Here is a 15977-nt window from a genome sequence, read left to right on the forward strand (position 1 = left end):
TAGCGTACATACACAAATCACCTGGAAAAAATGTGCAGAATGCAGTGTAATCACAAATGAATTTTACAAGTTACAATACATCCATCCAAAATTATTTGAGAGCCATTTGAAATAGCTTCAAATATTGAGGACATATTTTGCACCGCTGAATAATAGGAAAATCCCATCTTGAATTTGTCATGTCCTGGACTCATTTGAAAGTCGCCGGTTCAGCTGCAACACTTTTGTCGATTTTGATTATATATGTAACTGCTGAAAATGAAGTCTGAAAGCTACAACTGAACTAGCATCTTAACAAAAATGCATGGAATTAACAGAATTTAAATTTTTATTCCTAATTTTTTTGGCAACAAACTAACAGCCCATTACAGTAAATGACATCTGTAGTAGTATTTTGAATACATCTGGTTCATTGCTTTGGAATTTACTGCTTAATCGGAACCCAAGGATTTTTGTCTTGCTTCTGCAGACTTGAATAAAAAAGATAGTACAGTAATAGTGTAAATAATAGCCATGCAAGCAAAATTTTACATTGCACTCTTTCATTTACAATATTACATATTGCAGATAAAAGACTATTTCATGTATTCTGATTTAAATCTTTATTCTCTATACATTATTAGCACAAGTTAAATCATGTCTGGGAATTAATTAATAGCAGCTGATCCTAGCAAGCCCACATCTCCAGAATCTCTACTGTATCCCCTGTCTGCCCCCTCCTGCCCCCAAAATAACATTTCTGAGCATTGGCTCATGCTTTACCCCAAGAGGCATTCCAACTGCAGCTGCATTTCTGTTATGGTCTCTCCTCTTTTCAGCTACTGGACTGCACAGTTCCTTACAACTGTTCAGCCACGTCAAAATAAATCAGGGACTCCCTGGAAATCATCAGAGATTTTGTAGATGCAGGCAGATGATAGAAAAAAATAGTATTCTACCAATTTTCAATGGAATTTTGAATTTTTTAAGAAAGAGTTATTTCAATTAAAATGATCAAAATATTGAAGAGAACAGCTAATCCTGGTAAATTAATCATTGAAAGTACCAAGGGACTAGAGTTAAAATTCTTAAGTTAGAAAAATTACAAGGTAAGTGAAGAAATACTGTAGATTTTAAGCCAAATGGTACGAACCTCATGGAAAATGTTGATTGGTAGCAACTGCAGGTATTTGATTCATAAGTGAAGAGAAGCTGATAAACTATTTAATTATTTTCTTAAGATACTGCAAAATATCATTAATGACTGACATTGGTTGAGGTTTCAGTTTTACTTGTGGAGCCCCTTGGATTGCTTTTTTGGCAAGTGGGGCAAACACAAGGGTGTATCATTGCAATATTTGAATATGTTCAGCTCACAGGGTTGAGCAAGCAAGTACTGAAATCGGAATTACAATCAGGTTTAATATCACTGGCATATGTCATGAAATTTGTTGTTTTGCGGCAGCAGTACCTTGCATAGAACTACAAATTGCAATATAAAGAAACAAACATACATATATGCATAAGAAGTTGATCCCACAGTGGACTCACTTTCAAAGACACTTCATATCATGTTTTTGATATTTATTTATTATTTATTTATTTTCAGTATTAGCGCAGTTTGTTGTTTTTTTGCACACGGGTTGAATGTGGCCTTTCATTCATTCTATTTTGGTTATTTTTCCATTATGGATATATTGAGTATGCCCACAAGAAAATGAAACTCAGGGTTGTATATGGTGACATGTATGTACTTTGATTATAAATTTCCTTTGAACTTTGAATCAGCATATAGGAGGGAGATGCAAAATCTAGCTGAGTGGTGCCATGACACCTACTGTACCTCCTACCCAATGTCAGCAAGTCCAAGGAGCTGATTATTTACTTCAGGAGGAGGAAAGCAGAGGTCCATGAAACAGTCCTCATTGGGGGAATCAGAGGTGGAGAGGGTCAGCAACTTTAAATTCCTTGGTGTTATTATTTCAGAGGACCTCTCCAAGGCCCGGCATGAAAATGCAATTATGAAGAAAGCACAGCAGTGCCTCTACTTCCTCAGGAATTTCTGAAGATTGGGCATGACACCTATAACTTTGACAAACTTCCATAGATGTGTTGTGGGGAGTCCATCAACTGGCTGTATTACAGCCTAATATGGAAACACCAATGCCCTTGAATAGAAAATCCTCCAAAAGTAGTGGATACTGCCCAGTCCGTCATGGGTAAAACCCTCCCCAAAATTGAGCACATCAACATGGAATGTTGTTGCAAGAAGCAGCATCCATGATCAGGGACACGATCACCCAGGACACACTCTTCTCACTGCTGCTATCAGAAAGATGGTACAGGAGCCTCAGAACTCACACTACCAGAACAGTTATTACCCCTCAACTATCAGGCTCTTGAACAAGAGGAGATAACTTCACTTGCCCCATCACTGAACTGTTCCTGCAACCCAAGGACTCACTTTCAAGGGCTCTTCATCTCATGTTTTATAATTGTTGAGAATTATTTTTTTAAATTTATTTATTCATTCATTCATTCATTCCTTTTATATTTACACAGTTATCTTTTGCACACTGGTTGTCTGTCCTGTTGGGTGCTACACCTGCCCATTTATCTTCTCCCTCACAGTACGTGTGCTTGCAATACTGTGTGTCCGACAGAGTGATCAGCAGCACTGGGGCTCCACAGGGGACTGTCTTGTCTCCCTTTCTCTTCACCATTTACACCTCGGACTTCAACTACTGCACAGTTTTCAGATGACTCTCCCATAGTTGGATGCATCAGCAAGGGAAATGAGGCTGAGTACAGGGCTACGGTAGGAAACTTTGTCACATGGTGTGAGCAGAATTATCTGCAGCTTAATGTGAAAAAGACTAAGGAGCTGGTGGTAGACCTGAGGAGAGCTAAGGCACTGGTGACCTCTGTTTCCATCCAGGGGGTCAGTGTGGACATGGTGGAGGATTACAAATACCTGGGGATACGAATTGCCAATAAACTGGACTGGTCAAAGAACACTGAAGCTGTCTACAAGAAGGGTCAGAGCCGTCTCTATTTCCTGAGGAGACTGAGGTCCTTTAACATCTGTCGGATGATGCTGTGGATGTTCTACGAGTCTGTGGTAGCCAGTGCTATCATGTTTGCTGTTGTGTGCTGGGGCAGCAGGCTGAGGGTAGCAGACACCAACAGAATCAACAAACTCATTCGTAAGGCCAGTGATGTTGTGGGGATGGAACTGGACTCTCTTACCGTGGTGTCTGAAAAGAGGATGCTGTCCAAGTTGCATGCTATCTTGGACAATGTCTCCCATCCACTACATAACGTACTGGTTGGGCACAGGAGTACATTCAGCCAGAGACTCATTCCATCGAGATGCAACACAGAGTGTCATAGGAAGTCATTCCTGCCTGAGGCCATCAAACTTTACAACTCCTCCCTTGGAGGGTCAGACACCCTGAGCCAATAGGCTGGTCCTGGACTTATTTCATAATTTCCTGGCATAATTTACATATTACTATTTAACTATTAATTGGTTTATTACTATTTAATTATTTATGGTGCAACTGTAACGAAAACCAATTTCCTCCGGGATCAATAAAGTATGACTATGACTATGACCTCCATTCAGGGCCCTTCAACAATCCTTCCAGTTGAGGCAACACTTCACTTGGGAATCTGCTGGGGACAGCTATTGTGTACGGTGCTCCAGATATGACCTCCTCTACATTGGCAGGACCCGTCATAAATTGAGGGACCACTTTGTTGAGCACCTCTCAAGCAGAATATGCCAGTGGCCAAATATTTTAATTCCAAGTCCCTTCCCTTTCCGACATGTCAGTTCATGGCCCCTCAGGGTGGAGAAGCAATACCTTGTGTCCTGTCTCAGTAGCCTCCAACCTGATGGCATAAATATTGATTTCTCCTTTCAGTAAACTAAGTTTTCTCCCCTTTTTCTATTCTACACTCTGACATTTTACCTCTTCTCAGTCCTAAAGAAGGGCCTCAGCCTGAAATGTTGACTGCTTATTCATTTCTATGGATGCTGCTTGGTCTGCTGAGTTACATAGAACATAGAAAACCTACAGCACAATACAGGCCCTTTGGCCCACAAAGCTGTGCCAAACATGTCCTTAACTTAGAACTACTTAGGCTTTACCCATAGCCCTCTATTTTTCTAAGCTCTATGTAGCCGTCCAGGAGTCTCTTACAAGACCCTATCATTTCCGCCTCCACCACCACCGCCGGCAGCCCATTCCATGCACTTACTCTCTGCGTAAAAAACCTACCCCTGATCCTATTCTGTACCTACTTCCAAGCACCTTAAAACTACGCCCTCTCATGCTAGCCATTTCAGCCCTGGGGAAAAGTCTCTGACTATCCACATGATCAATGCCTCTCACTAACTTGTACACCTCTATAAGGTCACCTATCATCCTCCATCATTCCAAGGAGAAAAGGCCGAGTTCACTCAACCTATTCTCATAAGGCATGCTCCCCAACCCAGGCAATATCCTTGGAATCTCCTCTGCACCCTTCCTATGATTTCCACGTCCTTCCTATAGTGAGGCGACCAGAATTGAGCATAGTGTGCCAAGTGGGATCTGAACAGGGTCCTATATAGCTGCAACATTACCTCTTGTCTCTTGAACTCGATCCCACAATTGATGAAGGCCAATGCACCGTATGCCTTCTTAACCACAGAGTCTACCTGCGTAGCAGCTTTGAGTGTCCAATGGCCTCGGACCCCAAGATCCCTATGATCCTCCACACTGCCAAGAGTCTTACCATTAATGCTATATTCTGCCATCATATTTGACCTACCAAAATGAACCACCTCACACTTATCTGGGTTGAACTCCATCTGCCATTTCTCAGCCCAGTTTTGCATCCTATCAATGTCCCGTTGTAACCTCTGACAGCCCTCCACACTACCCACAACACCCCCAACCTTTGTGCCATCAGTAAATTTATTAACCCATCCCTCCACTTCCTCATCCAGGTCATTAATAAAAATCACAAAGAGTAGAGGTCCCAGAACAGATCCCTGAGGCACACCACTGGTCACTGACTTCCATGCAGAATATGACCCGCCTACAACCACTCTCTGCCTTCTGTGAGCAAGCCAGTTCTGGATCAACAAAACAATGTCCCCTTGGATCCCATGCCTCCTTACTTTCTCAATAAGCCTTGCATGGGGTACCTTATCAAATGCCTTGCTAAAATTCATATACACTACATCTACGGCTCTACCTTCAACAATGTGTTTAGTCACATCCTCAAAAAATTCAATCAGGCTCGTAAGGCACGACCTGCCTTTGACAAAGCCATGCTGACTATTCCTAATCATATTATGCATCTCGAAATGTTCATAAATCCTGCCTCTCAGGATCTTCTCCATCAACTTACCAACCACTGAAGTAAGACTCACTGGTCTATAATTTCCTGGGCTATCCCTACTCCCTTTCTTGAATAAGGGAACAACATCCGCAACTCTCCAATCTTCCGGAACCTCTCCCGTCCTCATTGATGGTGCAAAGATCATTGCCAGAGGCTCAGCAATCACCTCCCTCACTTCCCACAGTAGCCTGGGGTACATCCCGTCCGGTCCCGGTGACTTATCCAACTTGATGCTTTCCAAACGCTTCAGCACATCCTCTTCCTTAATATCTACATGCTCAAGCTTTTCAGTCCATTGCAAGTCATCCCTACAACAGTTCCTCCAACTTTTGTGTATGTTGCCTAAAATGTTGTCTGTAACTTAATTGAAAGTACTAATGTACATTAACACAAAAGTAGTGATAATCAAGGAAGAAGCTGAAAAAAAATAGGAGAGATAAAAATCAAAACTGGACTACTAGAAAGGCTAGGAGGAAATCACCTCACCTGGATACAAGATGCTTCCATGGAAATGAACAGACAGTGTAAAAATTGTAGAAATACAGGTCAGAATGCAGGTGTAAAAGTTATTCTTTTTAATAGAGAGTAAACCCACAAGTTAAACTGCCTTGGGGTATATAGGGTGTCAGGGAGGGGTAGCACCACTGGTGGGGGAACATGTCACATCCCTTTCAAGGCAGTTAGTCCACCTTTGGTCCCCATCTGGCACTCAGCTCTTACCTGTGGCTCCTCGTAGCTGTTTGCATGCGACAGCGGCCACACCCCTGGCAACGGCTTCAACAAGCCGGCTAAACCAGGCAAGGGTAGCCAACAGGCCTCAAACCCTTGGTGAGATAGGGAGTTGTCTATCCCAGCATGTGAAGACAGACTCCGGCAGATTGAGCGGACGAGACCAATGGAAGGTCCAACGGTCAAGAAGGCAGACTCTGCAAGCGTTGTGGAACGTGTAGAGCAGGACAAGACCCAGAAGACATCCTGGTCATCCACTGCGCCTAGTCCCATCTCCAGCCGTCTAGACTCTGTCTTGCCACTGGATCCAGATGGGAATTGGGAAGCGAGAGTGAGAATGACGCTGTGCAACTCTCCCTCACTTAAATCCAAATCACGCGCTAGTCTTGACACAATAGACAATAGGTGCAGGAGTAGGCCATTTGGCCCATCGAGCCAGCACTGCCATTCACTGTGATCATGGCTGATCATCCACAATCAGTATCCAGTTCCTGCCTTATCCCCATAACCTTTGATTCCGCTATCTTTAAGAGCTCTATCCATCTCTTTCTTGAAAGCATCCAGAGACTTGGCCTCCACTGCCTTCTGGGGCAGAGTATTCCACATATCCACCACTCTCTGGGTGAAAAAGTTTTTCCTCAACTCTGTTCTAAATGGCCTACCCCTTATTCTTAAACTGTGGCCTCTGGTTCTGGACTCACCCATCAGTGGGAATATGCTTCCTGCCTCCAGCGTGTCCAATCACTTAATAATCTTATATGTTTCAATCAGATCCCCTCTCATCCTTCTAAATTCCAGTGTATACAAGCACAGTCGCTCCAATTGTTCAACATATGACAGTTCTGCCATCCCGGGAATTAACTTTGTGAACCTACGCTGCACTCCCTCAATAGCAAGAATGTCCTTCCTCAAATTTGGAGGCCAAAACTGCACACAATACTCCAGGTGTGATCTCACCAGGGCCCTGTACAGCTGCAGAAGGATCTCTTTGCTCCTATACTCAATTCCCCTTGTTATGAAGGCCAGCATGTCATTAGCTTTCTTCACTGCCTGCTGTACCTGCATGCTTGCTTTCAGTGACTGATGTACAAGAACACCTAGATCTCATTGTACTTCCCCTTTTCCCAACTTGACTCCATTTAGATAATAATCTGCCTTCCTGTTCTTACCACCAAAGTAGATAACCTCACATTTATCCACATTAAACTGCATCTGCCCACTCACCCAGCCTGTCCAAGTCACCCTGCATTCTCGTAACATCCTCCTCACATTTCACACTGTCACCCAGCTTTGTGTCATCTGCAAATTTGCTAATGTTACTTTTAATCCCTTCATCTAAATCATTAATGTATATTGTAAACAGATGCAGTCCCAGCACTGAACCCTGCGGTACCCCACTAGTCACCGCCCCCCATTCCAAAACGGACCTGTTAATCGCTACTCTTTGTTTCCTGTCAGCCAGCCAATTTTCAATCCATATCAGTACTCTTTTCCCAATACCATGTGCCCTAATTTTGCCCACTAATCTCCTATGTGGGACTTTATCAAAAGCTTTCTGAAAGTCCAGGTACACTACATCCACTGGCTCTCCCTTGTCCATTTTCATAGTTACATCCTCAAAAAATTCCAGAAGATTAGTCAAGCACGATTTCCCCCTTCTCCATGCTGACTTGGACCTATCCTGTTACTACTATCCAAATGTGTCATAATTTCATCTTTTATAATTGACTCCAGCATCTTTCCCACCACTGACATCAGGCTAACCACGTCTATAACTCCGTTTTCTCTCTCCCTCCTTTCTTGAAAAGTGGGACAACATTAGCCACCCTCCAATCCACAGGAACTGATCCTGAATCTATAGGACATTAGAAAATGATTACCAATGCGTCCACGATTTCTAAAGCCACCTCCTTAAGTACCCTGGGATGCAGACCATCAGGTCCCGGGGACTTATCAGCCTTCATAATGGTGCCAAGGTCCTCATCTGTGTTGACGATGGATAAACACGTATACTGCCTAGAGTTTAGCATTGACTTTTTAAAAAGACCACGAGAAAATTTGTCAGCAAATCAGATGTGTATGCACTAACAGAGTCCAGAGACCTATAAAGGTAAATTATGTATGGCCAACTGAACTGAATTTTGATGGGGATCAGAGAGTGTTAATGAAGAAAGTGGAGTTGATATTGTATCTGTTTTTTTTAACGCGTACTAAAGTATCACTTATTTGACCTTCCAACAAAAATGGAAAACTTTCTGGCAAAAAAAGCAGAATAAAATAGGGTAGAAAATTACCTAATGGATCATAAACAGTTATGGGTTACAGTCATGTTTTTGGATTTCATGAAAGGTATCAGTAACATATCTCACGTTTCTATTCTAGGGCTAGTACAGTACGTTAATGACCTTTACAACATAAAATTTCTATGTCTAACAACCACCATGGAAGGATGGAATAGAGCAGGAGGACAAAATCAGATTTCTATAACTGCTTAATACATAGCTGATAAAAATTAATAGCAGGAAAAAAGAGAGGTAATAATTTTAGATAAAAGAATGAGAATACACCAAACATATTAAATGCACCATTTCAAATGAACTGGAAAGACAGGGATTAGTTACTGTTTCTGTGCAAAGTTGACAAGACAGGTTAAAGGAAGAAGCAAATCATCAAGATTATTGTTCTTTTTAAATCAGTTGCATGTAGAAGAAATGGAGTTTACTTTAAATATTAGTTCATTCTCGGATGGCGTACTGCATCCAATTTTGGACACTGCCCCTTCAAGGAGAACATAAAAATTCTGTAGGAGGTACAAAAATATTTACAAGATGAGTTCATGGGATAAGAAATGCAGTTATACAAACAGAAGAGAAGTTGGCATTGTTCACGTTGGAGTTAAGGAGCTGCAAAGGTCACTTGATAAGAAATCTTTAAAAATCATGAATGAATTAGATGACGAAAGAAAACTCAGTTTCTAAAGGTCCTGAAGTTCAAAACCAATTGCTGAAAGAACGACAGACGACACAAGGACAAATTGTTTCATACAATGAGTGGCCTGGAGTACATTGCCAGGTGATAGTAGTGTACTTACATTCAAGGCAGCCTACAAATGTAAAGAAATATTTGCGAGGTAAAACATTTCAAAGATTAGGGAAATGAGCAAGGAGCAGACCTAAGTCAATTGTTCTTCAAATGAACACTGTAAATATGACACCTCAAAATGCCATCATGATTGCATTGATTCCATATTTCATAGTCATAGTCATACTTTATTGATCCCGGGGGAAATTGGTTTCCGTTACAGTTGCACCATAAATAATAAATAATAAATAGTAATAAAACCATAAATAGTTAAATAGTAATATGTAAATTATGCCAGGAAATTATGAAATAAGTCCAGGACCAGCCTATTGGCTCAGGGTGTCTGGCCCTCCAAGGGAGGAGTTGTAAAGTTTGATGGCCACAGGCAGGAATGACTTCCTATGACGCTCTGTGCTGCATCTTGGTGGAATGAGTCTTGGGCTGAATGTACTGCTGTGCCCAACCAGTACATTATGTAGTGGATGGGAGACATTGTCCAAGATGGCATGCAACTTAGACAGCATCCTCTTTTCAGACACCACCATCAGAGAGTCCAGTTCCATCCCCACAACATCACTGGCCTTAAGAATGAGTTTGTTGATTCTGTTGGTGTCTGCTACCCTCAGCCTGCTTTCTAGCATATTTATGTGAAAATTAAATGGTTCATAGGTCACATGATGCAAATTAATTTTGTGTGAGTGATGCAATATATAATCGCATATCACAGTCACACTGTATATTGTATATTACAATTGCATACTGTATATCAAATGGAAAATGTAGTTCCTAATAAGTCATTAGTCAAGAGGCACAAAGAAAACCAGGTATTAGTATACATACTAATTCCCAAACTATTTACAGTTTCAGAGAACGTCAGATTATGGATGATACAGTGAGAGTTAAAGCAGCAGTGTGGAAAATAAAAGTTGCTGGATAAACGCATCAACATTTTTGTCAGTTTAAAAAAGCATCTTGCCTTGCCAAGTAAGAAAAATTGGAAATCTACTCAATATTTTCAGTAAGAAAGCCAACACATCATTTTAAACTGGAAAATAATATCTACTGTTTTAAAAAATGTACTCAAATGTAGTAATAATGTCAGCAATTTCCACAATTCAGAAGTGTTTGCCAAAAAGAAAAAGGGTTTTGTATTTCATGTACAGGTTGAGTACCCCTTATCTGAAACGCTTGAGGCCAGAAGTGTTTTGGATTTTTGAATACATAGTGAGATAGTTTGGTATACTATCATTTCCAACTTTGAATTTATGTACTACCAGTAAGCAGTCTTTGTCTTACACATGTTCATCACACCTATGTACTAAATAGTACAAATTATTACATGCTATTAACGTAATGAAAATAGGGTGTGTGCAGGGTAACAGCAGTATCCGGAAAACACCTGAATCAGCTGTTGAACAACAAACAATAGCAGGCTTTCAGACTCCACCTATGATTCTGTGTTTTGATTTAAAAATTACAGTATACTTGATTTGTATTTTACTTTTAGATTTTATATAAAGTATAAAAATAATCAGCATTGTAGATTTGTTCTGGTGTTGGATGTTCATCAGTAATCTTACCAATGCTTCATGATCAGCAGGTGCTTTCTCTTTAAAATTTTAAAAATCTTTAAACATTTAATGCTTTGCCTTACCTTAAAACGTTTGCAACCAGCCTGCTGAATATTCACAATTATCTTCCAATTTCAGTTTGTGTGATAGATCTTTCTTTGTTTCATAACCAGCTTGCCATTAAATGGCATATGTTCACTCCAACACTGAACTCTTCCAATACACAATCCAGACCTTAATTTTTTGCTCCATGCAGCATTTTTCTATTTTTCATTAACTTCTGTTTATTACATAAATAAAGTCCCTTTCTCAGAACTGTCTGTGATGTACAGAGACCTGTGCATCGCCTGGGAACCTTGCTAGCGCTTTATGGAATTTTCTATTGGTGATGTTACGCCAGTGCTCAAAATTTAAAAAAATAAATTGGATTTTGTAATTTCGCATAAGGGGTACTCAACCTGTATTGTGTTTATTGCTTATAGCTGACCTTTACAGGTGCTGCAAATGATTGTTTTCTGTAAAACAATCATCGCATTGTAACAAATCTAGGCAATTGCACAAAGCACACAACTATTTCTTGAATTAAAATAACTTCATTTATTTTTCATGTCCTCACAAAGGACTACAACAGAATCACTTACTTAGGGACTATCATCTTGCAGGAGAATGATCATGAAATATCATGCAGAGAAAAGCAAACCTCAAAAATCATGGATTAACTCTAGTAACAAAAATAACAGTCACAACATAGTACATTAAGTTATTGTACAAAATTACCATCAAATAATATTTCAAAGTAGTTCTTAAAAGTTCAATGGAAATCACTGCTTCAAAACTTTAAAATAGGTCATTTAATATTAGTTGCAGTTGATTTGCATAAAGTCATATTGTTAAAAGAGTGTATTTATGGAATTAAGGAAGGTATCACTGGTCCACGAAAACCATTTTACATATAACCAAAACACTAAGTGACAGCAACAAGGCAAACCACCATACGGGAAAACAACTGGGACTCATGGGACAGAAGCCAATCTGTGTGGTGATGAAGAGTAATATTTCCTCCTTGCTGACGATCAACACTGGCACACCTCAGTGACGTGTGCTTAGCCCATTGCTCTACTCTCTTTATATCCATGACTGTGTTGCTCAAATGACATCTATAAATTTGCTGATGATACTATCATTGTTGGTAGAATCTAAGATGCAGTAGAGAGGGTGTACAGGAGTGAGATGCACCAGTTAGTTGAGTAGTGTCACATCAATAACCTTGCAATCAATGTCAGTAAGACTAAAGAGCTGATTGTGGAATTCAGGAAGGGTAAATTGAGGGAACAGGAAACAATCCTCAGAGGGAATGACAAGTGGAGAGAGTGAGCAATTTCAAGTTCCTGGGTGTCAATATCTTGGAGGATCTAACCTCGTCCTAATATATCAATGCAGCTATAAAGAAGGGAAGACAGTGATTATGTTTCATTGGGGGTTTGAGACTTGGATTATCACCTAAAACACTTGCATATTTCCACAGATGTAGTGTGGAAAGCATTCTGACTGGCTGCATCACTGTCTCGTAAAAATGTAGTCAGTTCCACCTTGGGTACTAGCCTCTGTAGTATCCAAGATATCTTCATGGAGCGGTACTCAGAAAGGTGGCATTAATTTTTGAGGACCCCTATCAGCCAGGACATTTTCTCTTCTCATTGTTACCATTGGGAAGGAGGTGCACAAGCCTGAAGACACCCTTTCAACAATTCAGGAACAGCTTCTACCCCCGTCCTCGGAAAACTCTGATCTCAAACCTCCGCTGCCTTGTGGCTATACCCACTCAAGGGGAAGGCCTTAGGAGTAAACCCCAAGGGAAAAATCTGGAGCTGGAGTCCATAAAACAGTCCTACATGGAGTTCAACGCTGACTGGCTACTCTTGTGATGCTGCTGGTACCAAACTGTATCAGTCCCTGCCTTCCTTTGGGCTCATCAGATGTATGGAGAGGGGGAGCTTGCTCTCCATATCATACTACTCAGACCTCCAAATCTAGACAGCTAGGACGCAATATCCATGGTCAACTCTGACCGACGAAGGTCTCAGAATTGACTTCTATTATTTACTATATTTATCATGTATTGCATTGTACTGCTGCTGCTAAGTCACTAAATTTCATGACATATGCCAGTGATATTAAACCTGATTCTGATAAACAGGAAAGCCTACGTTACTTACACAATATATAATTTGATACACAAAGTGAATAACCAAATGAATACAAGCAATCTTTACAAATTGTCATTGTAATCTGTGTTACAATTTGAGGTTTCTGAAGAATGGAAACAAGATTTTAGTCGAAGTGTGGCATGGTGGCAGAGTTGTTCCTTTAGTACCAATTTAGGGTTGATTGCTGCCTGTGTGGAATTTCTGTATTGTTGTTTCTGCCGCAAGGGCTTCTGCTGAGTGACGTTGTTTCCTCCCATATCAATGACATTCATGCAGGATAATGAGCTACTTAATGTGGAGAGGTGATAAAAGAATTAAAGGAGAGTTGGTGAGTCTGTGACAGGACTACAATGAAGGAAAAGGCAACAGACTGGTAGGATTGCTCCATTAAATTGGCTTCCTTCGGTGCTGTATTTTTTAAGTTGCTAAACCAAGGCTTGGCTGCATTTGATTAAAATTTAAGGTAGTACATTTAAAAAACTGAAGAATCCACTGATAAAATTATATTAGTGTACTTATCTTTCAATGACATTTGTTAGGATTCTCCAGATATACTAATGAAGAATTTTGTGAGTTGCCAGGTAATAGAACCATAGAACACTACAGCACAGAAAACAGGCCATTCGGCCCTTCAAGTCTGTGCCGAAACATTATTCCGCTAGTCCCAATGACCTGCAAGACCATGGATCTGTGCCTGGAAAGTCTTCACTCTCCAGGGCGCAGGCCTGGGCAAGGTTGTACAGTATGGAAGACTACCAGTTGCCTATGCTGCAAGCCTCCCCTCTCCATGACACCGATGTTGTCTAAAGGAAGGGCATTAGGACCCATACAACTTGGCACCAGTGTTGTCGCAGAGCAATGTGTGATTAAGTGCCTTGCTCAAGGACACAACACGTTGCCTCAGCTGGGTCTCGAACTCACAACCTTCAGATCGCTAGTCGAATGCCTTAACCACTTGGCCTGCATCCAGTCCACAACCCTCCAGACTTCTCCCATCCATGTACCTATCCAATTTATTCTTAAAACTTAAAAGTGAGCCCACATTTACGTCAGATGGCAGCTCATTCCACACTTCCACCACTCTCTGAGTGAAGTACTTCCCCCTAATGTTCCCCCTAAACCTTTCCCCTTTCACCCTAAAGCCATGTCCTCTCGTATTTATCTCTCCCAATCTAAGTGGAAAGAGCCTATTCACATTTACCCTGTCTATACCCCTCATAATTTTGTAAACCTCTATCAAATCTCCCCTCACTCTTCTACACTTCCAGGAATAAAGTCCTAACCTGTTCAATCTTGCCCTGTAACTCAACTCCTGAAGACGCAGCAACATCCTAGTAAGTCTTCTCTGCACTCTTCCAATCTTACTGATATCCTCCCTATAGTTAGGTGACCAGAACTGTACGCAATACTCCATATTTGGCCTCACCAATGTCTTGTACAACCTCTCCATAACATCCCAACTCCTATATAGCTGTCCTTTCTGCATCGCCTCTGATCTGGGCCGACATTTACGCGCCAGGCGGCACCTAATTAATTAGTTTGTTTATTTTGGCTTTTTTCTAAAAGATGTGCTGGGTGCTGTACCCCTTCATTCTTTGCGGATTGGTATCGGTTCACTGCCTGGAGGGTGGGGGCCACTGCACCACCCCAACCTCCAAATACTCAGCTTAACACACCATCATCAGGGTGCTCGGTGCTGTCTTCCTGATTCCCGTAAGTTAGGGGTCGTCAACCCATTGATCGCGATCGACCTGTCAATCTTTGAGACTTTCCCAGTTGATCCCGAAAAAAATGAAAAATAAATACACAAATACTGTTGTAATGTGAGCATTATAAAAATAAGTAATACTAATCAGGATAATGGTAGTATAGCAATATTTTCGCTATTGAAAACTATTTGTAAAGAGAGATCATTTCCCGGTTGTGGGGTTTTAGTTCCGTTCTTTCTGCCCAGTGCGCATGTGTGTATAGCCTCCCGCCATGCACTGCGTTTTCAGCGTAGCTTGTGCTGCTTCAAAGTGACCAATTAGGTTAGATAAGAGTACAGACTGTTGCAAACATCAATATACGGCACTCGCTGGTGATATCCTGCAAGGTAGCTAGCTAGCATGGCGAAGGCTTCATGAAAGAAGGCGAAAATGTACAAGTCCCATCCAGAATGGGAAGAGGAATTTCTGTTTACCTTTGTGAAAGACAAGTGTGTATGTATGTTGTGCCACCAAACACAAGCACTGACTAAAAGAGGGAATCTGGAGCGGCACCACAACACCAACCACCAGGAATTTAAAGACACCTACCCACCAAAGAGCGCAATTCGTGCCAGGAAAGTTGAGCTGAAATCAGGGTTGAAGGCCCAGCAATCGTTTTTCACAAAACATGCTGCTCAAAATAAGGTTGCTATTGAAGCATCATTTCGTGTAAGTCACCTTTTGGCTAAACACAAGAAGCCTTTTACAGATGGCGACTTATTCAAGGAAGCAATGGTCATTACTGCAGAGACTGTTTTTAATGGCTTTAGAAACAAAAACGACATCATAACCGCAATACATAATATACTGCTTGGCCCTGCAACAGTGACAAGGAGAGTAGAGTCACTGTCAGAGGACGTGAATATTTTTCACTACAGTTCGATGAATGCCTGGATGTAATGCAAACAACTCAGCTTGTTGTATTTGTCAGAATGGCTTTCCAGGATTTTACAACAAAGGAGGACCTCCTCACTCTTTTGCAATTAAAGGAGAGAACGAGAGGTGAAGATATTTACAATGAGTTTAAAAAATACATCCGTGAAAATGACATCCCTGTTCATAAACTGGTGGCAATTACTACTGATGGGGCCGAGCAATGCGCGGTGTGCATGTTGGTTTTATAGCACTGTGCCGTAATGACCCAGATTTTCCCAGCTTCCTGGATTATCACTGGGATGATTCATCAGCAGGCCTTGGCTGGGAAGGTCGTGCACTTTTCTCATGTAATGACACTGGTGTCAAACTGATAAACTTGATTTGAGCAA

The 15977-nt window shown here is 41.2% G+C and overlaps 1 protein-coding gene and 1 long non-coding RNA gene across 14 annotated transcripts in view; one reads left to right on the forward strand and one right to left on the reverse strand.

Moving 5' to 3' along the window:
* The window catches only part of mpp7a (MAGUK p55 scaffold protein 7a), a 515701-nt gene that overhangs the window by 203082 nt on the left and 296642 nt on the right, over nucleotides 1-15977 (reverse strand). Inside the window, exon 1 of one of the 13 annotated variants that reach the window (XM_072253907.1) lies at nucleotides 10841-10935. The exons of the other annotated variants lie outside the window; for them this stretch is intronic. The gene's annotated coding sequence lies outside the window, so the exon portion shown is untranslated. Of the gene's footprint in view, nucleotides 1-10840; nucleotides 10936-15977 lie in introns of those variants that run through there. 13 annotated transcript variants of the gene reach the window in all.
* The window catches only part of LOC140195503 (uncharacterized), a 35968-nt gene continuing 33241 nt past the window's right edge, over nucleotides 13251-15977 (forward strand). Inside the window, exon 1 of the long non-coding RNA XR_011885490.1 lies at nucleotides 13251-13337. This is a non-coding gene — a long non-coding RNA (uncharacterized lncRNA). The remainder of the gene's footprint in view (nucleotides 13338-15977) is intronic.

The sequence above is a fragment of the Mobula birostris genome, chromosome 3, assembly GCF_030028105.1.
Source record: "Mobula birostris isolate sMobBir1 chromosome 3, sMobBir1.hap1, whole genome shotgun sequence".
Taxonomy (NCBI): domain Eukaryota; kingdom Metazoa; phylum Chordata; class Chondrichthyes; order Myliobatiformes; family Myliobatidae; genus Mobula; species Mobula birostris.